This window comes from Medicago sativa, chromosome 8, assembly GCF_051527215.1.
Source record: "Medicago sativa cultivar Bolivia chromosome 8, Bolivia_mono, whole genome shotgun sequence".
Classification (NCBI taxonomy): Eukaryota; Viridiplantae; Streptophyta; class Magnoliopsida; order Fabales; family Fabaceae; genus Medicago; species Medicago sativa.
In genome coordinates this window covers 8,676,084-8,702,430 of record NC_140756.1, presented here as the reverse complement: position 1 = coordinate 8,702,430, position 26,347 = coordinate 8,676,084, and the positions used below count along the sequence as shown (strand labels likewise).

Below are 26,347 nucleotides of genomic sequence, written 5' to 3'. Positions count from 1 at the left end.
ACCTTGGTAGTCGAAGCCCTGACAAAGCTAAGGTTTTGGAAGAGCCAATTTTTATGCAAAATTGTATGATGCTACAATGTATTTCTACCTTTGGTAGTCGAAGCCCTGACAAAGCTAAGGTTTTGGAAGAATTTGAGGAGAAGTTGCACTCATTAGGTAGGCACAATTTTGTTTTTGTTAAATTTTTCGTATACAAAGGGGGAGCTTGGGTGCGACAGGAAGGTTGTCGTTGTAATGTGATTGAAAGGTCACATGTCCAAGACTTGAAACATCTCCGTGTAAAAACAAAGATAAGACCGTATACAATACACCAAATACTAAAACCTCTTCTCGAATCCTGGGAGCTATGTGCACCAGACAACCCTTTTAAATTTTTCGTTTACAATTATTAAAAATTATTGTCTCTTATTAGCTTGAAGAATGACATACGTGACATTGTATCGGGTTGTCTCTTTTTATTGTATTTCGTTGTGTAGTACATATTTTGATTAATTTTCTTTTGAATTTTATTTATTTATTTGCACTTATGAAATCAATATTTTTTATTTATTATTTACCTTTTTTTTTGACAAATATTTACCATTTTTGTTGTAATTTTATTTGTTAAAATGATTTCAATAACTCAATAAAGAGCTAACTCCTTCTATTAAGGCTTTAGAGAGTTCAGGTTTTTCAAAAAATATAGAACTGATGACTTGGTCCTCCCTAAGATGTGTACATATTAAATTCAAGCCTCTTCAAGTTTCCAACCTGTCTATGGGGAGATAGAGGGGTTGGTAGTAGCCAAAGGTTCTACACTACACTTGTATTAATATAGAACTGCATGGAAGGATCTTACATGTTGAATAAGAAGCTCTTATTCCAAAGAGGGTTACATTCCTTTTCTTCGAGGGTCATGAAAACAATTTGGTCATCAAAGTAAAGTTCCAAAAACACACCGTAAAGTTCCAAAAACACACCGTAAAGATCTTCTCATTAATTGGATAGTAGATTGTGATCTGTGACCACTAACCACATCTACCCCTAACTTTAAATTGATCATAGTTAAATGTAGCTAATGGTTCATACTTAAACTTCATTTTTTTCTACACGAATAATTATAATACAAACTTACAATCCAACGGTTAAAATTTTAAAATATATATCAAGTAAAATAATATTTTTTGAGGAAATGTATACGCGATATCATTTATAGAAGTGAGTCTTGTTTCGTGGACCGCTGCTATCATTATTTTGATCTCATGAGGCATCGTAATTTTATCGACTGTCATTGTTGGCCGGAGAGTGATATTCACTGAAGGTATAGTATTCTCAAAAGGAATCCAGAAATTTATAGCAATTATTTGGGTTTTATGGCTAGCTTACGTTGTTAAAGGCATAGTGCAATATTTAAATTCATAATTTTGGTTTCTTCTCCTATATGGACCACCTTGGTATTTTGTTTATCTCAATAAAGATAGCATTGCCATTTTTTAATGTAATAGATTGCAAAGCAGGAGTTCAACTTAGCTCCATTTACCATTCCTCCATTTACTCCTTTCCAATGATGGATAAATAACATGTGGCAAGAATAGATCAAAGGGTTAAGATTAGAAGGTTAAAATAGAGGTCATTTCATCTAATTCCTCTCGTCTTCTTCTTCGTTGATACAACAATAAACCCAGACATCTAGTTTCTTCCTCTCCCGTTTCCTTTCGCCGGCGCTGCTCCTCTCTGTTCGTCCCAGTGGCAGGGATCTTCCTCCCTTTTTCTATACACACCACCGCGCACAACACACATCAAAATGAGTGGTGATAGGTAAACCACCTTAGGTTGCATACCATCTTGTACACCTTTCAACATGTCAAAAAATATATAAAATACTCTTAAAAAGTGTCAGCTCAAAGAAAAAAGATTTAATTTCTCTCATCTCTCTCACTTCTCTCCATCTCACCACCACAACCTCCACACTCCTTAACCACCACCACTCTCTCTTTCACGTCGGCCACCACCACCTCCGTCACCGGCCACCACCATAATGGTGACCTTAGAATCCATAAAACCTCAAGGAATGAGGAAGAAATAACAGAAAAGATAACACAATTTAAAAGAGAGAATATCAAAAGAAAACCTCAAGTTAACAGGTATAAATTAGGCTTCAAGAATCTGCCAAGAATACCCAAAACAAAGACTTTCCAAATCAAATTATTAGTTGGGCTGAACATTTAAGGAAGAAAATAAGAAGAGTGTTCTATCCAGCTCTTCTTTCACTACAGTCGCTGCCTCATCTTCCACTATAATCTCTGCCTCGTCTTCCATTACAGTTTTCGGCCCATGTGTCTCTACATTGTGTTCCCCCTCTTCTAGAGGCACACTTGTTTGGGACTGCATTCTTTTATCCCCTTTACTTGTGCCACTGCCTTTAGATCTGGCCTTCTTTTTCTTAGGTGTGTTTTTCACGTAACCATCTAAGAGTAAGTCGCACAATCTACATGATACCAAAAATCAAGAAAAACCCAGATTAAGTAAATCATATATATTTTTCACAAAATAAAATAAAGGAGTAAAAGCAAAAATATATTTTACCTAAAGAAATATGCGGTGACAAATAGTTGCAACATAACAAACCCAATTTTTTCCTGAAGCTTAAAATCGAGCTCTAGGCTATCAGAATCGGCCTTTCCAACCGGAGCAGAATCATACTTCAAACAGGCAGCTTTACGAAATATAGCCGAAAAATCCCTTTTCAGCTGAAACCCACCATCACCATCATACGTGACACATTCGCATTTCTTCTTCTTTTTGCAGGTTAATTCATATCCCTGGTAAATCATATCTAAAATCAAAAAAGCTATCAAGCCACCATCTTCTTCTTTTTTTGAGTGTTCGCCTTTATTGTCTCTATAAAAAGTTTTCACCAACGTCTTGTTAATTACATCAGCTTTTACTGAAAAGCTTTGGAATTCTGAAGCTATGTAATTTTCATCCTTCAAAAGATCACATAAACTGCACAAAAAATCATAAATATATCAGTGCCTGGTTCAGGTTCGACAAATGGCTTATGGAAAAATATATAATAAATACCTTGACCAGCGAGAACTATTGTTGATCACTTTCTTGAACTCTGTCTGTGTTTCCTTCATAAATTTAGAACATTGTGCAAGCACAAATTCTCTGTTTGCCTCAAACATTTCCATTTTGTAAGTCAATGAAAGGAAAGGGGGTAAACCTCCGAGCTGTTGATCAAAAACAATATACTTAAGTCATAAAAAAAAAAAAATAAACAATAAAAGGAATAAAGAAACCATTATGAAATGTTGAAATACCTAATCGCTTGCACCTGAATTTCAAAATTGACAAAACCTTCACTGTCCTCAAAACTCTTATCCCCACTTGAATATGCATTTTTATGTTTCGTTTCAAAAAATGGATCCCCACCCCACCGCAGTGTTTGATCTTGTCTGCACCGATTCAAATAAAATACTATTAGGAATTTTATTTTTTAATTTAAAATTATAATTTAAAAACCTACCATCAAAATGATGCATATGACTGTAGTGAGGGTGAAGAGTTGCAATAGACACCAAAAATGAATCGACGCCGCCTACTTGAAGTAGATTATTGGAATTTCCCCATAGTATATATGGAAAAATTAAGATCCATGGCATCCTTGCCCTCCAACCGCATAGCATTTAATTGCCTGTAATAGAAATATCAATTGAAATTACACATTAGAAATAATTATTTTTCAGTTTCACTTTACTATCCAAACACTTTAACTAAAAATTCTTTCCATACCATGTGTACTTTCCAATGACAATGGGAAAACATTCTTTTCCTGGAATTGATAGCTTCACTTTGTGGGTATCGATGTGGTAGAAATCTTTGTTCTTTTCGCTCTTAGGTTTGGTCTGAGACCACTCTCTCACTGCATCACGAAGAGTCTTACGAAACTTGGATCTTTTTTCGTCCTCCGTCCTCTTTATGAATGATACTAACTCAACCTCATAATGTAAGGTTGAATTTGCAGGAACCACTGCCAATTCCTGCCGAGACTCAGATGAACCAAAACCATACTTAGGTGCAATAGTCAACGATGCTACCTCACCCTTCTTCATACTCATTACAGCTCTATCAAGCCCTCTAATCACTTGCGCTGCTCAACACAACAGACATTCACTTTCGTTGGTTAGTATAAAAACAAATTAATAGGAGAGAGTGAACCAATGCAACAATTTAAGATAATCACCCTCACCCTCGTCTGTTGTGAATTCAAACAGCTCTGCTTCATCTCCGCCATGGCCCTTGCGAAAAAAGACAGTGCCATCTTTAAGCTTACAGGTCAGTTTCACTGCAAATATGCAAAATGAAGAAAATCATCAGAAATCTATCTACTAAATACATTACAATACACGCAAAAGAAAAGAGCCATTATCAATGGTAATTTACATTTTACATCAGCTCCATCTTTTGGACGTTTGTATCCTTCACCTTCCTTCACAATCTTTTTGATAACCATCTTGTCCTCAGTTACTTCAAAAACAGTCTTCCAAGAAATTAACTCAAGTTTTATCTCTAATATTGCATTAGCTGGTACTGCACTTTTATCACCATCAGCTGGCTTGCCGGTCTCACCGAATCCATCTATTACACAATAAAAAAAGAGTTAATATATCAACGGTGAAAACCTTCATAGCATAGAGAAACGTGTTATATAAACATTTCCCAAAGTGTTGTGTAAAGAACTTACATAGAGGCTTCACAGTCAATGTCGCTTCCTCTCCCTTCTTCATAGTTCTAACAGCCATTGACAATGCAGGACAAAAATGACCTGTCTCATGGTGAACATTATATTAGACATCACATATCAGAAAAATTGAAAATGAGAGACAGAAACCATGATAAAATTTGTTCGCACTAACCGTCCTTCACTGTGAACTCCACTTTATCAGACTTTGCTACTAGTTTTCCATCATCAAGACGCGCTTCATAATTCACTGCAACAACAGAAAGGTATTTTATAGTTAACACAGTCAAATAATAGAGTCACTCAATGAAAAATGGAATATACTCGTAATATGTTTACCTAGAACTTCGTCAAGATCCTTGGGGTTTTCCCATTTCTCCCCCTTCTTAAGTATCTCTTTAAACAAACCGCCATCCTTACATATATCCTCCACACTAATCCAAGAAAGTAGCTCAACATCATATTGCAGAGTTGCATTAGGAGGAATATGTTTTGGAGGATAACCAGATTCACCGTAAGCTAACTCAGGTGGAATGGTGAAAAGGGCCTTTTCACCTTTTTTCATTGTTTTCACACCATCACCCAAACCTTTAACAACTTGCCCTGCAAAATCAACACATTACTTAGAAACAAATCCAGACAATGATAAGACAGAATTTTTAACATATAAATTTCATTTTGAACAAATTACATCAATAATAAATTATAAACAAACTTATATATTTCTAAAAAAATAAAAATAAAATTATATTTAATAACTATGCCGCTATAGCAGCTGAAGCGGCCGACTCATTCCGCACCGCTACAACGATTAGCGTCGCGGTTCGTTACCTCTACGCTACGCGCGCGGCCGCTATAGCGCCGCTATTGACTACTATGATAAAAACAGCTACCAATCAAATATAGAAACTAACGGATCCAAGTATAACCTAAATCAAATAAAGAAACTAAATGATCCAATTAATCAAATCAAAACCGATTAATACGCACCTCGTCCAAGCGTGAAATTGAAACTAGTTGTTCCGCTAGATTCAAACTCCTTACCATTGAGCACCGTTCCAGTAAAATGAACTACACATAAAAAAATTATAAAAATAAATAAAAATTAGAAAAAGCTTAATTCAATTCAACTAAATCAACGAAGAACGAACATAGATACCGTGAACTTCGTCGTCAACGTTGGGAGTATCCGAACCTTGACCTACTTTGAGAAGCTTCTTCTTCAAACCTTCATCACCGATTTCCTTTTCCTCATCGACCTCGAGAATTGGATTATCGCCGGCGCTGGAATCATCCTCCGAAATATCGAAATCTTCGTCCATGAAAGAATACGGAGATGAGTGATGAATGAATTGGAAAGATGCTAAGAAAGAAGGAAATGGAAAAGAGGCTGTTGAGGGTTTCGAGAGAGTTGAGTAAGTGTGTAGTTTCCAGAAACGAGGGTTTAGTATTTATTACTATTTCTATTTTTTCTTTTGACAAAAACAAAAGGATTTTGCATAAACAAAAAATCAAATATTCCACATATGTATGGCACTGTTGTACTAGATTTATCTATAGAAATAGTAAATCCCGCCCTAGCCGCTTGTCGACGAACCCAACCAAATATTCCAGTAAAGAAATATCACTTTACCTTTGAAAAAGGCAAGATCGTATGCTGCGTTTGACTCAGTCACTTCATTAAGCCAGCGGATCTCAACACCTTTCTCTTCGTCATTATACTTTTCGGTTAAGTATGCCTTAGCCAACTTCTCTCCTATTTTGCCAATTTTTTTGGCTTGCTCGTCTGATAGCGTATACCTCTTCTTAAACAACTGCAATGACAAGAAAGCAAAAAGGATATTAGATCAAATATAAAAAACAAGAATCAACAAAAAAAAAAAAAAAAAAAACGCATTCAACTTACTCTATTGACATCTGCCCAGGCATCCAAATTGAAATCAGGATTAATGTGCTTTTCATATAAATCAGCTACATTCCTTGCAGCTTTGTTGTAGATATCAATTCGTTTTTGTGTCAACAGATATGCGTCATAAGTACCATCACATTCACCAAGAAGAGCTGAAATCTTTGCATCAAAATCATTGACAAGTTGCGCGTGTGATTCATAAGTCTCATTGAGAGCATCAGCAACTCTTTTACTGACTGAGTCAGAAACATCTACAAATGTATGATCCAGCTCTTCTTTCACTACAGTCACTGCCTCATCTTCCACTATAATCGCTGCCTCATCTTCCATTACAGTGTTCGGCCCATGTGTCTCTACATTGTGTTCCCCCTCTTCTAGAGGCACACTTGTTTGGGACTGCATTCTTTTATCCCCTTTACTCGTGCCACTGCCTTTAGATCTGGCCTTCTTTTTCTTAGGTGTGTTTTTCACGTAATCATCTAAGAGTAAGTCGCACAATCTACATGATACCAAAAATCAAGAAAAACCCAGATTAAGTAAATCATATATATTTTTCACAAAATAAAATAAAGGAGTAAAAGCAAAAATATATTTTACCTAAAGAAATATGCGGTGACAAATAGTTGCAACATAACAAACCCAATTTTTTCCTGAAGCTTAAAATCGAGCTCTAGGCTATCAGAATCGGCCTTTCCAACCGGAGCAGAATCATACTTCAAACAGGCAGCTTTACGAAATATAGCCGAAAAATCCCTTTTCAGCTGAAACCCACCATCACCATCATACGTGACACATTCGCATTTCTTCTTCTTTTTGCAGGTTAATTCATATCCCTGGTAAATCATATCTAAAATCAAAAAAGCTATCAAGCCACCATCTTCTTCTTTTTCGAATCAAGCCACCATCTTCTTCTTTTTTTGATTGTTCGCCTTTATTGTCTCTATAAAAAGTTTTCACCAACGTCTTGTTAATTACATCAGCTTTTACTGAAAAGCTTTGAAATTCGGAAGCTATGTAATTTTCATCCTTCAAAAGATCACATAAACTGCACAAAAAATCATAAATATATCAATGTCTGGTTCAGGTTCGACAAATGGCTTATGGAAAATATATAATAAATACCTTGACCAGCGAGAACTATTGTTGATCACTTTCTTGAACTCTGTCTGTGTTTCCTTCATAAATTTAGAACATTGTGCAAGCACGAATTCTCTGTTTGCCTCAAACATTTCCATTTTGTAAGTCAATGAAAGGAAAGGGGGTAAACCTCCGAGCTGTTGATCAAAAACAATATACTTAAGTCATAACAAAACAACATAAACAATAAAAGGAATAAAGAAACCATTATGAAATGTTGAAATACCTAATCGCTTGCACCTGAATTTCAAAATTGACAAAACCTTCACTGTCCTCAAAACTCTTATCCCCACTTGAATATGCATTTTTATGTTTCGTTTCAAAAAAATAGAGACCACCCCCACCGCAGTATGTGATATTGTCTGCACCGATTCAAATAAAATACTATTAGGAATTTTATTTTTTTAATTTAAAATTATAATTTAAAAACTTACCATGAAAATGATGCATATGACTGTAGTGAGGGTGAAGAGTTGCAATAGACACCAAAAATGAATCGACGCCATCTACTTGAAATAGATTATCCAATTTTCCCCCATAGTATATATGCCAAAAGTAAGATCCATGGCATCATCCTCCTCAATCCGCACAACCTTTAATTGCCTGTGATAGAAATATCAATTGAAATTACACATTAGAAATAATAATTTTTCAGTTTCACTTTACTATCCAAACACTTTAACTAAAAATTCTTTCCATACCATTTGTACTTTCTAATGAAAATGGGAAATTTTTCTTCTCCTCCAACTGATAGCTTCACTTTGTGGGAATCGATGTGGTAGAAATCTTTGTTCTTTTCGCTCTTAGGTTTGGTCTGAGCCCACTCTCTCACTGCATCACGAAGAGTCTTACGAAACTTGGATCTTTTTTCGTCCTCTGTCCTCTTTATGAATGATACTAACTCAACCTCATAATGTAAGGTTGAATTTGCAGGAACCACTGCCAATTCCTGCCGAGACTCGGATGAACCAAAACCATACGTAGGTGCAATAGTCAACGATGCTACCTCACCCTTCTTCATACTCATTACAGCTCTATCAAGCCCTCTAATCACTTGCGCTGCTCAACACAACAGACATTCACTTTCGTTGGTTAGTATAAAAACAAATTAATAGGAGAGAGTTAACCAATGCAACAATTTAAGATAATCACCCTCACCCTCGTCTGTTGTGAATTCAAACAGCTCTGCTTCATCTCCGCCATGGCCCTTGCGGAAAAACACAGTGCCATCTTTAAGCTTACAAGTCAGTTTCACTGCAAATATGCAAAATGAAGAAAATCAGCAGAAATCTATCTACTAAATACATTACAATACACGCAAAAGAAAAGAGCCATTATCAATGGTAATTTACCTTTTACATCAGCTCCATCTTTTGGACGTTTGTATCCTTCACCTTCCTTCATAATCTTTTTTACAACCATCTTGTCCTCAGTTACTTCAAAAACAGTCCTCCAAGAAATTAACTCAAGTTTTATCTCTAATATTGCATTAGCTGGTACTGCACTTTTATCACCATGAGCTGGCTCGCCGGTCTCACCGAATCCATCTATTACACAATAAAAAAAAAAAGAGTTAATATATCAACGGTGAAAACCTTCATAGCATAGAGAAACGTGTTATATAAACATTTCCCAAAGTGTTGTGTAAAGAACTTACATTGAGGCTTCACAGTCAATGCCGCTTCCTCTCCCTTCTTCATAGTTCTAACAGCCATTGACAATGCAGGACAAAAATGACCTGTCTCATGGTGAACATTATATTAGACATCACATATCAGAAAAATTGAAAATGAGAGACAGAAACCATGATAAAATTTGTTCGCACTAACCGTCCTTCACTGTGAACTCCACTACTTTATCAGACTTAGCTACTAGTTTTCCATCATCAAGAAGATGCGCTTCATAATTCACTGCAACAACAGAAGGGTGTTTTATAGTTAACACAGTCAAATAATAGAGTCACTCAATGAAAAATGGAATATACTTGTAATATGTTTACCTAAAACTTCGTCGAGATCCTTGGGATTTTCCCATTTCTCCCCCTTCTTAAGTATCCTTTTGAACAGACCTCCATCCTTACATATATCCTCCACACTAAACCAAGAAAGTAGCTCAACATCATATTGCAGAGTTGCATTAGGAGGAATCTGTTTTGGAAGATAACCAGATCCACCGTAAGCTAACTCAGGTGGAATGGTGAAAAGGGCCTTTTCACCTTTTTTCATTGTTTTCACACCATCAGCCAAACCTTTAACAACATGCCCTGCAAAATCAACACATTACTTAGAAACAAATCCAGACAATGGTAAGACAGAATTTTCAACATATACAATTTCATTTTGAACAAATTACATGAATAATAAAGTATAAACAAACTTATATATTTCTAAAAAAAATAAAAATAAAATTATATTTAATAACTATGCCGCTATAGCAGCTGAAGCGGCTGTCTCATTCCGCACCGCTACAACGATTAGTGTCGCGGTTCGTCACCGCTACGCTACGCGCGCGGCCGCTACTGACTACTATAATCAAAACAGCTACCAATCAAGTATAGAAACTAACGGATCCAAACATAAACCTAAATCAAATAAAGAAACTAAATGATCCAATTAATCAAATCAAAACCGATTAATACGCACCTCGTCCAAGTGTGAAAGCAGTTGTTCCGCTAGATTCAAACTCCATACCATTGAGCACCGTTCCAGTAAGATGAACTACACATAAAAAAATTATAAAAATAAATAAAAATTAGAAAAAGCTTAATTTAATTCAATTCAATTAAATCAACGAAGAACGAACATAGATACCGTGAACTTCGTCGTCAACATCGGGAGTATCCGAACCTTGACCTACTCTGAGAAGCTTCTTCTTCAGACCTTCATCACCGATTTCCTTTTCCTGACCGACCACGAGAATTGGATTATCGTCGGCGCCGGAATCATCCTCCGGAATATCGAAATCTTCGTCCATGAAAGAATACGGAGATGAGTGATGAATGAATTGGAAAGAAGGAAATGGAAAAGAGGCTGTTGAGGGTTTCGAGAGAGTTGAGTGAGTGTGTAGTTTCCAGAAACGAGGGTTTAGGGTTTATTACTACTAGTATAGTGAACCGTGCCAAGCACAGAAAATAAAAAACTTTTTTAATCAAATATATAGATTTTATATTATACTATTATCTTAAAGTTATAAGTGTGGTTATAATTTAAATTTGATATGTAAAAAAATATCATCTTAATTTTGTTAATTTTCTATATATTTTGAAATATCTAAACATTGCACATAACGATTAAAGTATTTGGATTTATATTTATACTAATTATTTGTAGTATAAGATGTACTCATTGTTAAACTTAACATATGTAATAATTTTGCAAAAATACGCCGACGTACCGTATATTATTATTTGTTGACATAATGTATTTAATTAATCATAAAAACTACAAAATTTCTATTTTTTTATATAATAGTCGGTGTCGATAGGCATGGCAAGAAAACTCATACTCGCGGTTACCCGCCCGAACCAAACCCAATTTGACGGGTCTTCCTCGTTTTTACCGGGTTTGAATATGGGTATGGGTTTTTCCCGATTTCAAAACACGGGTATGGGACGGGTAACGGGTATATAGGTACCCACCCCAAACCCAAACTCATACCCGTCCCAAATGTAAAAAATTACTTTATGTTGATATGTTATGTTATTTTGTTTGATAATTGTTATGTTAATAAAAACTACAATTGATATTTAAAGGATCAACTAAATCATTTCATCTAACAAATGTTAATGTGAGCGTGTTGTTCGATAATGTATTACAACATTTCTCTTGGGGATGCAACAAAACTTCTCTTTTTTATTTAAAAAAATTATTCAATGCGTGGACGAGAGATGGGGCGGGGATACCGAACTCGTCGGGGACGGGGATGAGATTCAATTTCTCATCCCCGTTGGGTATGGGTAGAATAACGGTAAGTATATGAGAATCGGGTATGGGGACGGGGAAGGTAAAACCCGTCCCCCCATTGCCATGCCTAGTGTCGGATGTATACACCTAGTCCGTGAATGCAAACGTTAAATTTTTTATGGGTGTGTATAAATATAGTTTGGGCTACGTAAACTTCGATTGTTATTTGTTTTTATTTTTTACAAAATCAATGGTCTAATGTAAATATTGTATTTTAGGGTAACAACGATATAAAAAAATAGTTCCATGTATTGTTATACACGAAAAGTGCATCAAATAAAAGTCAATGGCGGGAGTATCTGCTTATATATAAATTGCATGGCTGTAATGACCGGTACGCCTTACAAAGAAATTAAAAAAAACAACTTCCAAACAATACGCAACATTAGTTTTCTAAATTATAGCAATTACAATTCTAAAACATAACCAATGATCATACTTTTTGAAAAACTTCACGATACACAACATTTGTGGTCTCCTTGCAAACATTATTATCTTCATCCAAGATGAGCAGCTTCAAACCTTTTCTAGAAGTAACTCGAGAGACGGCGGCATAGAGTGGTACATGCGTGAACATGAACCGAAGAAGATAAACTCTCACCCGAGATAAAGATTGACTCGACTTTTATTTATTGTCATTGCAAAACAAAGGGTCAATGGAAATTGCATGCGCTGAATTTGAAGGGTAGTCCCGGATCACTCGGAATAAGATTCATCATGGGATTGAATACCCTAGTACCGTCCCTTTTCCCGTAATTAGGGTAGCAACTATCGTGCTCTTGCCTAGATGTGTAACTATCGGCCTCGCACCATTACACAATCCATTGGCACTGATCGATGTTTCTCTCCGTAGCTCTTAATACCATTAAGAAATTCCGTTGTTAACCACTCGCTTTGGACATCAAAATTTTCACCCGATCGACAAACGAGAATCGAGCTTAAATACTCTTTCTCTTCACCTGGAATCGGTGACATCATATATTCATTAACATGCTCAATCGAATCAAGCGTTGGTGCGAGTATTCCCCTTTCTTGGAAAAATAACGGATCACCAAATTATCATTCAAATCGGGATACTCGTGCTAAGCACGGGAAATTAACATACTTTTTTATATTTTTTTACTCAAGGAATTAACGTTAATGTTTAATAAAATATTATTTAAAATTGAAAATTAATTTACATAAAGTTTGTGAGTATTTAAGTTATTTGATATATAAATCAATATAAATTTAAAGTAACTTTAAATAAATTATATAGTTTTTTTGACAAAAAATATAACTTAATATTAATAGTTTTTGTAAAAAAATATAATATTATATAGTTGTATCAAGATCTTTTCTTTTACAATTTTTTTTTGAGGGAATATTTTCTTTTACAAATATAAAGTATATATATAGTTTACAACTATATTTTATTTTAAATTGGTATTTTTATCCTAACTAATAAATTGTTTTTGGGGTTGAGTAATTCAAATAATTTGAGTTAAGGAATAAGGAGTTAGAGGTACCGGGTCAAACTCAAACGAAGGAGTAGTATTAATTTAACAACTAATTACTAACATTTGTCATTAAAAAAAAGGGCAATTGTTTTGATCTCTCCAACATGATGATATTTGCCCCAAGAATATATTACATTGACATTTAAAAAAATATATATTTACTATTGTCAAATTCATCTTTTGAAAATGGATTTTTTATAAGATCTATGGTCTAAGTTAGCAAATCCATATATATATATATATATATATATATATATATATATATATATATATATATATATATATATATATATTGAAATTCATTATCATGACATTTGCATAGCCTTTGTGGCTTGTTTAGCCTTCGTGGCTTGTTTATATCCGGATCTTTTAGTTTAAGAGCAAGCATAACATTGCGTAAAGACCTTATAAAAAAAAGAGATTTTTGGATTTTTTTTTTGGCCGTTTATGTCTTGTATGATTTAATTGATAATAGTACACCGTATGTTTGATTTGATTGTTTGGTTTGTAGTTAAAGGAAGTTGATCCCTTACACCCAACATTTTGGGTGCCGATGAGTTTGATGAAATGAAGCAAGAATGATGTATTGGTTCTGCGCGCGGGAAAAACAAAATAGGGTTTTTATTAACATGTAAGGTGTTTATTTTTTTGTGTTTATTTTGGTGGGCTAGTTTAAGTTCTTAAAATGAAAACTTCTTATTCTTATTATCATTTATTAGATCATTGGTGGGTTAGCAGTGTATTACACACATTTTTTTCTTCACGTAATAGCGCACATAAATATATTGATCTTGTTTTTATGTATTTGCAAAAGTCAGTCAAATACGTATTACACCAAAAGACAACTCAGTTACACTAGTGTAACACTGTAGTTGTATTATACTTCTCAATAATATTTTGATAAACTCTTGTTGGATTGATGATCTATGTCAAACCATCTCTATAATTTTTTTATGTAAATTTGAAGTTATTTGTAAATGTTATTGGCACATAATGATTTCCGTTGTTTAATAAAGATGCTGAGTTTATCTTGACGCGTCTCAATTATATAAAGCAATTTAAAATTTATGTAAAAATTTACATAAATCATCTATATGATATATACTTTCAATCTATCCATATATTTAATACTCCATCCGTTTCAAAATGAGTGTCGTTTTAGGCTTTGACACACAGATTAAGAAATTGAATGAAATAATCATTGGATATAACGTTTTTACTAAACTGCCCTTACTTTATAAGAAAAAGACAAAATTAAAGTTGCATTGGAAATTGTGTGAGAGAAAAGTTGGAGAGGGTAAAGTTGGAAGAAAAAAGTTAAAGTTGTATTGGAAATGTAAAGTGACATTCATTTTGAAACAAATGTTTTTGGCTAAAACGACACTCATTTTGAAACGGATGGAGTAAAATATGTATTTGATTAAAAGTGATTGAGTCGTGTAATATAATACTTTCACTACCTAAGGGTTACACCTGGGTGATTTGATATCTTAATAAAATACTTATTCCCGAATTTCTTTCATGTATTTCATAAGTTTGTTCTAATGAATGATCTAACTATTGCAATATGAATTAGTTTCTATGTGTTATCCAGGATCTGGCGCCACCACAACAACTATGTATTTTCAATGTTGACGTATTTAGACGTTGGCTTCGTTAGGGTTGATGTTCTTTTATCTTTACTTCAAAAATCACCGGTTCTTAAGTCACTAATTCTCAAGGTTGGTACTATTAGTATTTAATAATGCAACTAATAATGCAACTATGATTACTTATCCATTTTTTATCCACTTTTCATTTTGCTCTTTTAGTGTCTTATTTAGACTTTGTTTGATGGTTTATCATCAGGGAATACATGAATTTTCGGAAGAGGTTTTGAATTCTGCTGTTGTGCCAAAGTGTTTCGCTTCTCTCCATGGTGTGAAATTTGTAAGAGTTAATTAATGGAGACGAGCATGAGCTGTTTTTAGCTAATTTTTTTATGCAAAATTGTATGATGCTACAATGTATTTCTACCTTGGTAGTCGAAGCCCTGACAAAGCTAAGGTTTTGGAAGAGCCAATTTTTTTATGCAAAATTGTATGATGCTACAATGTATTTCTACCTTTGGTAGTCGAAGCCCTGACAAAGCTAAGGTTTTGGAAGAATTTGAGGAGAAGTTGCACTCATTAGGTAGGCACAATTTTGTTTTTGTTAAATTTTTCGTATACAAAGGGGGAGCTTGGGTGCGACGGGAAGGTTGTCGTTGTAATGTGATTGAAAGGTCACATGTCCAAGACTTGAAACAGCCTCCCGTGTAAAAACAAAGATAAGACCGTATACAATACACCAAATACTAAAACCTCTTCTCGAATCCCCGGGAGCTATGTGCACCGTACAACCCTTTTAAATTTTTCGTTTACAATTATTAAAAATTATTGTCTCTTATTAGCTTGAAGAATGACATACGTGACATTGTATCAGGTTGTCTCTTTTTATTGTATTTCGTTGTGTAGTACATATTTTGATTAATTTTCTTTTGAATTTTATTTATTTATTTGCACTTATGAAATCAATATTTTTTATTTTTTATTTATTATTTACCTTTTTTTTGACAAATATTTACCATTTTTGTTGTAATTTTATTTGTTAAAATGATTTCAATAACTCAATAAAGAGCTAACTCCTTCTATTAAGGCTTTAGAGAGTTCGGGTTTTTCAAAAAATATAGAATCGATGACTTGGTCCTCCCTAAGATGTGTACATATTAAATTCAAGCCTCTTCAAGTTTCCAACCTGTCTATGGGGAGATAGAGGGGTTGGTAGTAGCCAAAGGTTCTACACTACACTTGTATTAATATAGAACCTGCATGGAAGGATCTTACATGTTGAATAAGAAGCTCTTATTCCAAAGAGGGTTACATTCCTTTTCTTCGAGGGTCATGAAAACAATTTGGTCATCAAAGTAAAGTTCCAAAAACACACCGTAAAGTTCCAAAAACACACAGTAAAGATCTTCTCATTAATTGGATAGTAGATTGTGATCTGTGACCACTAACCACATCTACCCCTAACTTTAAATTGATCATAGTTAAATGTAGCTAATGGTTCATACTTAAACTTCATTTTTTTTCTACACGAATAATTATAATACAAACTTACAATCCAACAGTTAAAATTTTAAAATATATATCAAGTAAAATAATATTTTTTGAGAAGTGAGTCTAGTTTCGTGGACCGCCTGCTATCATTATTTTGATCTCATGAGGCATCGTAATTTTATCGACTGTCATTGTTGGCCGGAGAGTGATATTCACTGAAGGTATAGTATTCTCAAAAGGAATCCAGAAATTTATAGCAATTATTTGGGTTTTATGGCTAGCTTACGTTGTTAAAGGCATAGTGCAATATTTAAATTCATAATTTTGGTTTCTTCTCCTATATGGACCACCTTGGTATTTTGTTTATCTCAATAAAGATAGCATTGCCATTTTTTAATGTAATAGATTGCAAAGCAGGAGTTCAACTTAGCTCCATTTACCATTCCTCCATTTACTCCTTTCCAATGCATGGATAAATAACATGTGGCAAGAATAGATCAAAGGGTTAAGATTAGAAGGTTAAAATAGAGGTCATTTCATCTAATTCCTCTCGTCTTCTTCTTCGTTGATACAACAATAAACCCAGACATCTAGTTTCTTCCTCTCCCGTTTCCTTTCGCCGGCGCTGCTCCTCTCTGTTCGTCCCAGTGGCAGGGATCTTCCTCCCTTTTTCTATACACACCACCGCGCACAACACACATCAAAATGAGTGGTGATAGGTAAACCACCTTAGGTTGCATACCATCTTGTACACCTTTCAACATGTCAAAAAATATATAAAATACTCTTAAAAAGTGTCAGCTCAAAGAAAAAAGATTTAATTTCTCTCATCTCTCTCACTTCTCTCCATCTCACCACCACAACCTCCACACTCCTTAACCACCACCACTCTCTCTTTCACGTCGGCCACCACCACCTCCGTCACCGGCCACCACCATAATGGTGACCTTAGAATCCATAAAACCTCAAGGAATGAGGAAGAAATAACAGAAAAGATAACACAATTTAAAAGAGAGAATATCAAAAGAAAACCTCAAGTTAACAGGTATAAATTAGGCTTCAAGAATCTGCCAAGAATACCCAAAACAAAGACTTTCCAAATCAAATTATTAGTTGGGCTGAACATTTAAGGAAGAAAATAAGAAGAGTGTTCTATCCAGCTCTTCTTTCACTACAGTCGCTGCCTCATCTTCCACTATAATCTCTGCCTCGTCTTCCATTACAGTTTTCGGCCCATGTGTCTCTACATTGTGTTCCCCCTCTTCTAGAGGCACACTTGTTTGGGACTGCATTCTTTTATCCCCTTTACTTGTGCCACTGCCTTTAGATCTGGCCTTCTTTTTCTTAGGTGTGTTTTTCACGTAACCATCTAAGAGTAAGTCGCACAATCTACATGATACCAAAAATCAAGAAAAACCCAGATTAAGTAAATCATATATATTTTTCACAAAATAAAATAAAGGAGTAAAAGCAAAAATATATTTTACCTAAAGAAATATGCGGTGACAAATAGTTGCAACATAACAAACCCAATTTTTTCCTGAAGCTTAAAATCGAGCTCTAGGCTATCAGAATCGGCCTTTCCAACCGGAGCAGAATCATACTTCAAACAGGCAGCTTTACGAAATATAGCCGAAAAATCCCTTTTCAGCTGAAACCCACCATCACCATCATACGTGACACATTCGCATTTCTTCTTCTTTTTGCAGGTTAATTCATATCCCTGGTAAATCATATCTAAAATCAAAAAAGCTATCAAGCCACCATCTTCTTCTTTTTTGAGTGTTCGCCTTTATTGTCTCTATAAAAAGTTTTCACCAACGTCTTGTTAATTACATCAGCTTTTACTGAAAAGCTTTGGAATTCTGAAGCTATGTAATTTTCATCCTTCAAAAGATCACATAAACTGCACAAAAAATCATAAATATATCAGTGCCTGGTTCAGGTTCGACAAATGGCTTATGGAAAAATATATAATAAATACCTTGACCAGCGAGAACTATTGTTGATCACTTTCTTGAACTCTGTCTGTGTTTCCTTCATAAATTTAGAACATTGTGCAAGCACAAATTCTCTGTTTGCCTCAAACATTTCCATTTTGTAAGTCAATGAAAGGAAAGGGGGGTAAACCTCCGAGCTGTTGATCAAAAACAATATACTTAAGTCATAAAAAAAAAAATAAACAATAAAAGGAATAAAGAAACCATTATGAAATGTTGAAATACCTAATCGCTTGCACCTGAATTTCAAAATTGACAAAACCTTCACTGTCCTCAAAACTCTTATCCCCACTTGAATATGCATTTTTATGTTTCGTTTCAAAAAATGGATCCCCACCCCACCGCAGTGTTTGATCTTGTCTGCACCGATTCAAATAAAATACTATTAGGAATTTTATTTTTTTAATTTAAAATTATAATTTAAAAACCTACCATCAAAATGATGCATATGACTGTAGTGAGGGTGAAGAGTTGCAATAGACACCAAAAATGAATCGACGCCGCCTACTTGAAGTAGATTATTGGAATTTCCCCCCATAGTATATATGGAAAAATTAAGATCCATGGCATCCTTGCCCTCCAACCGCATAGCATTTAATTGCCTGTAATAGAAATATCAATTGAAATTACACATTAGAAATAATTATTTTTCAGTTTCACTTTACTATCCAAACACTTTAACTAAAAATTCTTTCCATACCATGTGTACTTTCCAATGACAATGGGAAAACATTCTTTTCCTGGAATTGATAGCTTCACTTTGTGGGTATCGATGTGGTAGAAATCTTTGTTCTTTTCGCTCTTAGGTTTGGTCTGAGACCACTCTCTCACTGCATCACGAAGAGTCTTACGAAACTTGGATCTTTTTTCGTCCTCCGTCCTCTTTATGAATGATACTAACTCAACCTCATAATGTAAGGTTGAATTTGCAGGAACCACTGCCAATTCCTGCCGAGACTCAGATGAACCAAAACCATACTTAGGTGCAATAGTCAACGATGCTACCTCACCCTTCTTCATACTCATTACAGCTCTATCAAGCCCTCTAATCACTTGCGCTGCTCAACACAACAGACATTCACTTTCGTTGGTTAGTATAAAAACAAATTAATAGGAGAGAGTGAACCAATGCAACAATTTAAGATAATCACCCTCACCCTCGTCTGTTGTGAATTCAAACAGCTCTGCTTCATCTCCGCCATGGCCCTTGCGAAAAAGACAGTGCCATCTTTAAGCTTACAGGTCAGTTTCACTGCAAATATGCAAAATGAAGAAAATCATCAGAAATCTATCTACTAAATACATTACAATACACGCAAAAGAAAAGAGCCATTATCAATGGTAATTTACATTTTACATCAGCTCCATCTTTTGGACGTTTGTATCCTTCACCTTCCTTCACAATCTTTTTGATAACCATCTTGTCCTCAGTTACTTCAAAAACAGTCTTCCAAGAAATTAACTCAAGTTTTATCTCTAATATTGCATTAGCTGGTACTGCACTTTTATCACCATCAGCTGGCTTGCCGGTCTCACCGAATCCATCTATTACACAATAAAAAAGAGTTAATATATCAACGGTGAAAACCTTCATAGCATAGAGAAACGTGTTATATAAACATTTCCCAAAGTGTTGTGTAAAGAACTTACATAGAGGCTTCACAGTCAATGTCGCTTCCTCTCCCTTCTTCATAGTTCTAACAGCCATTGACAATGCAGGACAAAAATGACCTGTCTCATGGTGAACATTATATTAGACATCACATATCAGAAAAATTGAAAATGAGAGACAGAAACCATGATAAAATTTGTTCGCACTAACCGTCCTTCACTGTGAACTCCACTTTATCAGACTTTGCTACTAGTTTTCCATCATCAAGACGCGCTTCATAATTCACTGCAACAACAGAAAGGTATTTTATAGTTAACACAGTCAAATAATAGAGTCACTCAATGAAAAATGGAATATACTCGTAATATGTTTACCTAGAACTTCGTCAAGATCCTTGGGGTTTTCCCATTTCCCCCCTTCTTAAGTATCTCTTTAAACAAACCGCCATCCTTACATATATCCTCCACACTAATCCAAGAAAGTAGCTCAACATCATATTGCAGAGTTGCATTAGGAGGAATATGTTTTGGAGGATAACCAGATGCACCGTAAGCTAACTCAGGTGGAATGGTGAAAAGGGCCTTTTCACCTTTTTTCATTGTTTTCACACCATCACCCAAACCTTTAACAACTTGCCCTGCAAAATCAACACATTACTTAGAAACAAATCCAGACAATGATAAGACAGAATTTTTAACATATAAATTTCATTTTGAACAAATTACATCAATAATAAATTATAAACAAACTTATATATTTCTAAAAAAATAAAAATAAAATTATATTTAATAACTATGCCGCTATAGCAGCTGAAGCGGCCGACTCATTCCGCACCGCTACAACGATTAGCGTCGCGGTTCGTTACCTCTACGCTACGCGCGCGGCCGCTATAGCGCCGCTATTGACTACTATGATAAAAACAGCTACCAATCAAATATAGAAACTAACGGATCCAAGTATAACCTAAATCAAATAAAGAAACTAAATGATCCAATTAATCAAATCAAAACCGATTAATATGCACCTCGTCCAAGCGTGAAATTGAAACTAGTTGTTCCGCTAGATTCAAACTCCTTACCATTGAGCACCGTTCCGGTAAAATGAACTACACATAAAAAAATTATAAAAATAAATAAAAATTAGAAAAAGCTTAATTCAATTCAATTAAATCAACGAAGAACGAACATAGATACCGTGAACTTCGTCGTCAACGTTGGGAGTATCCGAACCTTGACCTACTTTGAGAAGCTTCTTCTTCAAACCTTCATCACCGATTTCCTTTTCCTCATCGACCTCGAGAATTGGATTATCGCCGGCGCTGGAATCATCCTCCGAAATATCGAAATCTTCGTCCATGAAAGAATACGGAGATGAGTGATGAATGAATTGGAAAGATGCTAAGAAAGAAGGAAATGGAAAAGAGGCTGTTGAGGGTTTCGAGAGAGTTGAGTAAGTGTGTAGTTTCCAGAAACGAGGGTTTAGTATTTATTACTATTTCTGTTTTTTCTTTTGACAAAAACAAAAGGATTTTGCATAAACAAAAAATCAAATATTCCACATATGTATGGCACTGTTGTACTAGATTTATCTATAGAAATAGTAAATCCCGCCCTAGCCGCTTGTCGACGAACCCAACCAAATATTCCAGTAAAGAAATATCACTTTACCTTTGAAAAAGGCAAGATCGTATGCTGCGTTTGACTCAGTCACTTCATTAAGCCAGCGGATCTCAACACCTTTCTCTTCGTCATTATACTTTTCGGTTAAGTATGCCTTAGCCAACTTCTCTCCTATTTTGCCAATTTTTTTGGCTTGCTCGTCTGATAGCGTATACCTCTTCTTAAACAACTGCAATGACAAGAAAGCAAAAAGGATATTAGATCAAATATAAAAAACAAGAATCAACAAAAAAAAAAAAAAAAAACGCATTCAACTTACTCTATTGACATCTGCCCAGGCATCCAAATTGAAATCAGGATTAATGTGCTTTTCATATAAATCAGCTACATTCCTTGCAGCTTTGTTGTAGATATCAATTCGTTTTTGTGTCAACAGATATGCGTCATAAGTACCATCACATTCACCAAGAAGAGCTGAAATCTTTGCATCAAAATCATTGACAAGTTGCGCGTGTGATTCATAAGTCTCATTGAGAGCATCAGCAACTCTCTTACTGACTGAGTCAGAAACATCTACAAATGTATGATCCAGCTCTTCTTTCACTACAGTCACTGCCTCATCTTCCACTATAATCGCTGCCTCATCTTCCATTACAGTGTTCGGCCCATGTGTCTCTACATTGTGTTCCCCCTCTTCTAGAGGCACACTTGTTTGGGACTGCATTCTTTTATCCCCTTTACTCGTGCCACTGCCTTTAGATCTGGCCTTCTTTTTCTTAGGTGTGTTTTTCACGTAATCATCTAAGAGTAAGTCGCACAATCTACATGATACCAAAAATCAAGAAAAACCCAGATTAAGTAAATCATATATATTTTTCACAAAATAAAATAAAGGAGTAAAAGCAAAAATATATTTTACCTAAAGAAATATGCGGTGACAAATAGTTGCAACATAACAAACCCAATTTTTTCCTGAAGCTTAAAATCGAGCTCTAGGCTATCAGAATCGGCCTTTCCAACCGGAGCAGAATCATACTTCAAACAGGCAGCTTTACGAAATATAGCCGAAAAATCCCTTTTCAGCTGAAACCCACCATCACCATCATACGTGACACATTCGCATTTCTTCTTCTTTTTGCAGGTTAATTCATATCCCTGGTAAATCATATCTAAAATCAAAAAAGCTATCAAGCCACCATCTTCTTCTTTTTTCGAATCAAGCCACCATCTTCTTCTTTTTTGATTGTTCGCCTTTATTGTCTCTATAAAAAGTTTTCACCAACGTCTTGTTAATTACATCAGCTTTTACTGAAAAGCTTTGAAATTCGGAAGCTATGTAATTTTCATCCTTCAAAAGATCACATAAACTGCACAAAAAATCATAAATATATCAATGTCTGGTTCAGGTTCGACAAATGGCTTATGGAAAATATATAATAAATACCTTGACCAGCGAGAACTATTGTTGATCACTTTCTTGAACTCTGTCTGTGTTTCCTTCATAAATTTAGAACATTGTGCAAGCACGAATTCTCTGTTTGCCTCAAACATTTCCATTTTGTAAGTCAATGAAAGGAAAGGGGGGTAAACCTCCGAGCTGTTGATCAAAAACAATATACTTAAGTCATAACAAAACAACATAAACAATAAAAGGAATAAAGAAACCATTATGAAATGTTGAAATACCTAATCGCTTGCACCTGAATTTCAAAATTGACAAAACCTTCACTGTCCTCAAAACTCTTATCCCCACTTGAATATGCATTTTTATGTTTCGTTTCAAAAAAATAGAGACCACCCCCACCGCAGTATGTGATATTGTCTGCACCGATTCAAATAAAATACTATTAGGAATTTTATTTTTTTAATTTAAAATTATAATTTAAAAACTTACCATGAAAATGATGCATATGACTGTAGTGAGGGTGAAGAGTTGCAATAGACACCAAAAATGAATCGACGCCATCTACTTGAAATAGATTATCCAATTTTCCCCCCATAGTATATATGCCAAAAGTAAGATCCATGGCATCATCCTCCTCAATCCGCACAACCTTTAATTGCCTGTGATAGAAATATCAATTGAAATTACACATTAGAAATAATAATTTTTCAGTTTCACTTTACTATCCAAACACTTTAACTAAAAATTCTTTCCATACCATTTGTACTTTCTAATGAAAATGGGAAATTTTTCTTCTCCTCCAACTGATAGCTTCACTTTGTGGGAATCGATGTGGTAGAAATCTTTGTTCTTTTCGCTCTTAGGTTTGGTCTGAGCCCACTCTCTCACTGCATCACGAAGAGTCTTACGAAACTTGGATCTTTTTTCGTCCTCTGTCCTCTTTATGAATGATACTAACTCAACCTCATAATGTAAGGTTGAATTTGCAGGAACCACTGCCAATTCCTGCCGAGACTCGGATGAACCAAAACCATACGTAGGTGCAATAGTCAACGATGCTACCTCACCCTTCTTCATACTCATTACAGCTCTATCAAGCCCTCTAATCACTTGCGCTGCTCAACACAACAGACATTCACTTTCGTTGGTTAGTATAAAAACAAATTAATAGGAGAGAGTTAACCAATGCAACAATTTAAGATAATCACCCTCACCCTCGTCTGTTGTGAATTCAAACAGCTCTGCTTCATCTCCGCCATGGCCCTTGCGGAAAAACACAGTGCCATCTTTAAGCTTACAAGTCAGTTTCACTGCAAATATGCAAAATGAAGAAAATCAGCAGAAATCTATCTACTAAATACATTACAATACACGCAAAAGAAAAGAGCCATTATCAATGGTAATTTACCTTTTACATCAGCTCCATCTTTTGGACGTTTGTATCCTTCACCTTCCTTCATAATCTTTTTTACAACCATCTTGTCCTCAGTTACTTCAAAAACAGTCCTCCAAGAAATTAACTCAAGTTTTATCTCTAATATTGCATTAGCTGGTACTGCACTTTTATCACCATGAGCTGGCTCGCCGGTCTCACCGAATCCATCTATTACACAATAAAAAAAAAGAGTTAATATATCAACGGTGAAAACCTTCATAGCATAGAGAAACGTGTTATATAAACATTTCCCAAAGTGTTGTGTAAAGAACTTACATTGAGGCTTCACAGTCAATGCCGCTTCCTCTCCCTTCTTCATAGTTCTAACAGCCATTGACAATGCAGGACAAAAATGACCTGTCTCATGGTGAACATTATATTAGACATCACATATCAGAAAAATTGAAAATGAGAGACAGAAACCATGATAAAATTTGTTCGCACTAACCGTCCTTCACTGTGAACTCCACTACTTTATCAGACTTAGCTACTAGTTTTCCATCATCAAGAAGATGCGCTTCATAATTCACTGCAACAACAGAAGGGTGTTTTATAGTTAACACAGTCAAATAATAGAGTCACTCAATGAAAAATGGAATATACTTGTAATATGTTTACCTAAAACTTCGTCGAGATCCTTGGGATTTTCCCATTTCTCCCCCTTCTTAAGTATCCTTTTGAACAGACCTCCATCCTTACATATATCCTCCACACTAAACCAAGAAAGTAGCTCAACATCATATTGCAGAGTTGCATTAGGAGGAATCTGTTTTGGAAGATAACCAGATCCACCGTAAGCTAACTCAGGTGGAATGGTGAAAAGGGCCTTTTCACCTTTTTTCATTGTTTTCACACCATCAGCCAAACCTTTAACAACATGCCCTGCAAAATCAACACATTACTTAGAAACAAATCCAGACAATGGTAAGACAGAATTTTCAACATATACAATTTCATTTTGAACAAATTACATGAATAATAAAGTATAAACAAACTTATATATTTCTAAAAAAAATAAAAATAAAATTATATTTAATAACTATGCCGCTATAGCAGCTGAAGCGGTTGTCTCATTCCGCACCGCTACAACGATTAGTGTCGCGGTTCGTCACCGCGCGGTTCGTCACCGCTACGCTACGCGCGCGGCCGCTACTGACTACTATAATCAAAACAGCTACCAATCAAATATAGAAACTAACGGATCCAAACATAAACCTAAATCAAATAAAGAAACTAAATGATCCAATTAATCAAATCAAAACCGATTAATACGCACCTCGTCCAAGTGTGAAAGCAGTTGTTCCGCTAGATTCAAACTCCATACCATTGAGCACCGTTCCAGTAAGATGAACTACACATAAAAAAATTATAAAAATAAATAAAAATTAGAAAAAGCTTAATTTAATTCAATTCAATTAAATCAACGAAGAACGAACATAGATACCGTGAACTTCGTCGTCAACATCGGGAGTATCCGAACCTTGACCTACTCTGAGAAGCTTCTTCTTCAGACCTTCATCACCGATTTCCTTTTCCTGACCGACCACGAGAATTGGATTATCGTCGGCGCCGGAATCATCCTCCGGAATATCGAAATCTTCGTCCATGAAAGAATACGGAGATGAGTGATGAATGAATTGGAAAGAAGGAAATGGAAAAGAGGCTGTTGAGGGTTTCGAGAGAGTTGAGTGAGTGTGTAGTTTCCAGAAACGAGGGTTTAGGGTTTATTACTACTAGTATACTGAACCGTGTCAAGCACGGAAAATAAAAAACTTTTTTAATCAAATATTATATTATGTTATCTTAAAGTTATAAGTGTGGTTATAATTTAAATTTGATATGTAAAAAAATATCATCTTAATTTTGTTAATTTTCTATATATTTTGAAATATCTAAACATTGCACATAACGATTAAAGTATTTGGATTTATATTTATACTAATTATTTGTAGTATAAGATGTA

The 26,347-nt window shown here is 35.0% G+C and overlaps 2 pseudogenes across 2 annotated transcripts; both read right to left on the bottom strand.

The window, feature by feature from the left end:
- Positions 1 to 2,098: 2,098 nt before the first annotated feature.
- LOC146896694 (uncharacterized) lies at positions 2,099 to 10,836 on the bottom strand (annotated as a pseudogene). The gene is made up of 26 exons (XR_015024253.1): positions 10,583 to 10,836; positions 10,415 to 10,489; positions 9,772 to 10,035; positions 9,602 to 9,682; positions 9,430 to 9,510; positions 9,125 to 9,319; positions 8,931 to 9,026; positions 8,474 to 8,831; positions 8,207 to 8,375; positions 7,999 to 8,134; positions 7,758 to 7,909; positions 6,633 to 7,134; positions 6,360 to 6,540; positions 5,886 to 6,038; positions 5,717 to 5,797; positions 5,066 to 5,329; positions 4,902 to 4,976; positions 4,730 to 4,810; positions 4,429 to 4,623; positions 4,235 to 4,330; positions 3,778 to 4,135; positions 3,512 to 3,679; positions 3,306 to 3,440; positions 3,064 to 3,215; positions 2,566 to 2,985; positions 2,099 to 2,467 (listed from the first exon to the last, which is right to left on the bottom strand). The product of XR_015024253.1 is annotated as an uncharacterized LOC146896694 (transcript).
- Positions 10,837 to 17,333: 6,497 nt separating this feature from the next.
- Positions 17,334 to 26,082, bottom strand: LOC146896693 (uncharacterized; annotated as a pseudogene). The gene is made up of 26 exons (XR_015024252.1): positions 25,829 to 26,082; positions 25,661 to 25,735; positions 25,003 to 25,266; positions 24,833 to 24,913; positions 24,661 to 24,741; positions 24,358 to 24,552; positions 24,164 to 24,259; positions 23,707 to 24,064; positions 23,439 to 23,608; positions 23,231 to 23,366; positions 22,989 to 23,141; positions 21,864 to 22,365; positions 21,593 to 21,773; positions 21,119 to 21,271; positions 20,950 to 21,030; positions 20,300 to 20,562; positions 20,136 to 20,210; positions 19,964 to 20,044; positions 19,664 to 19,858; positions 19,471 to 19,565; positions 19,014 to 19,371; positions 18,746 to 18,915; positions 18,539 to 18,673; positions 18,298 to 18,450; positions 17,801 to 18,219; positions 17,334 to 17,702 (listed from the first exon to the last, which is right to left on the bottom strand). The product of XR_015024252.1 is annotated as an uncharacterized LOC146896693 (transcript).
- Positions 26,083 to 26,347: the final 265 nt, after the last annotated feature.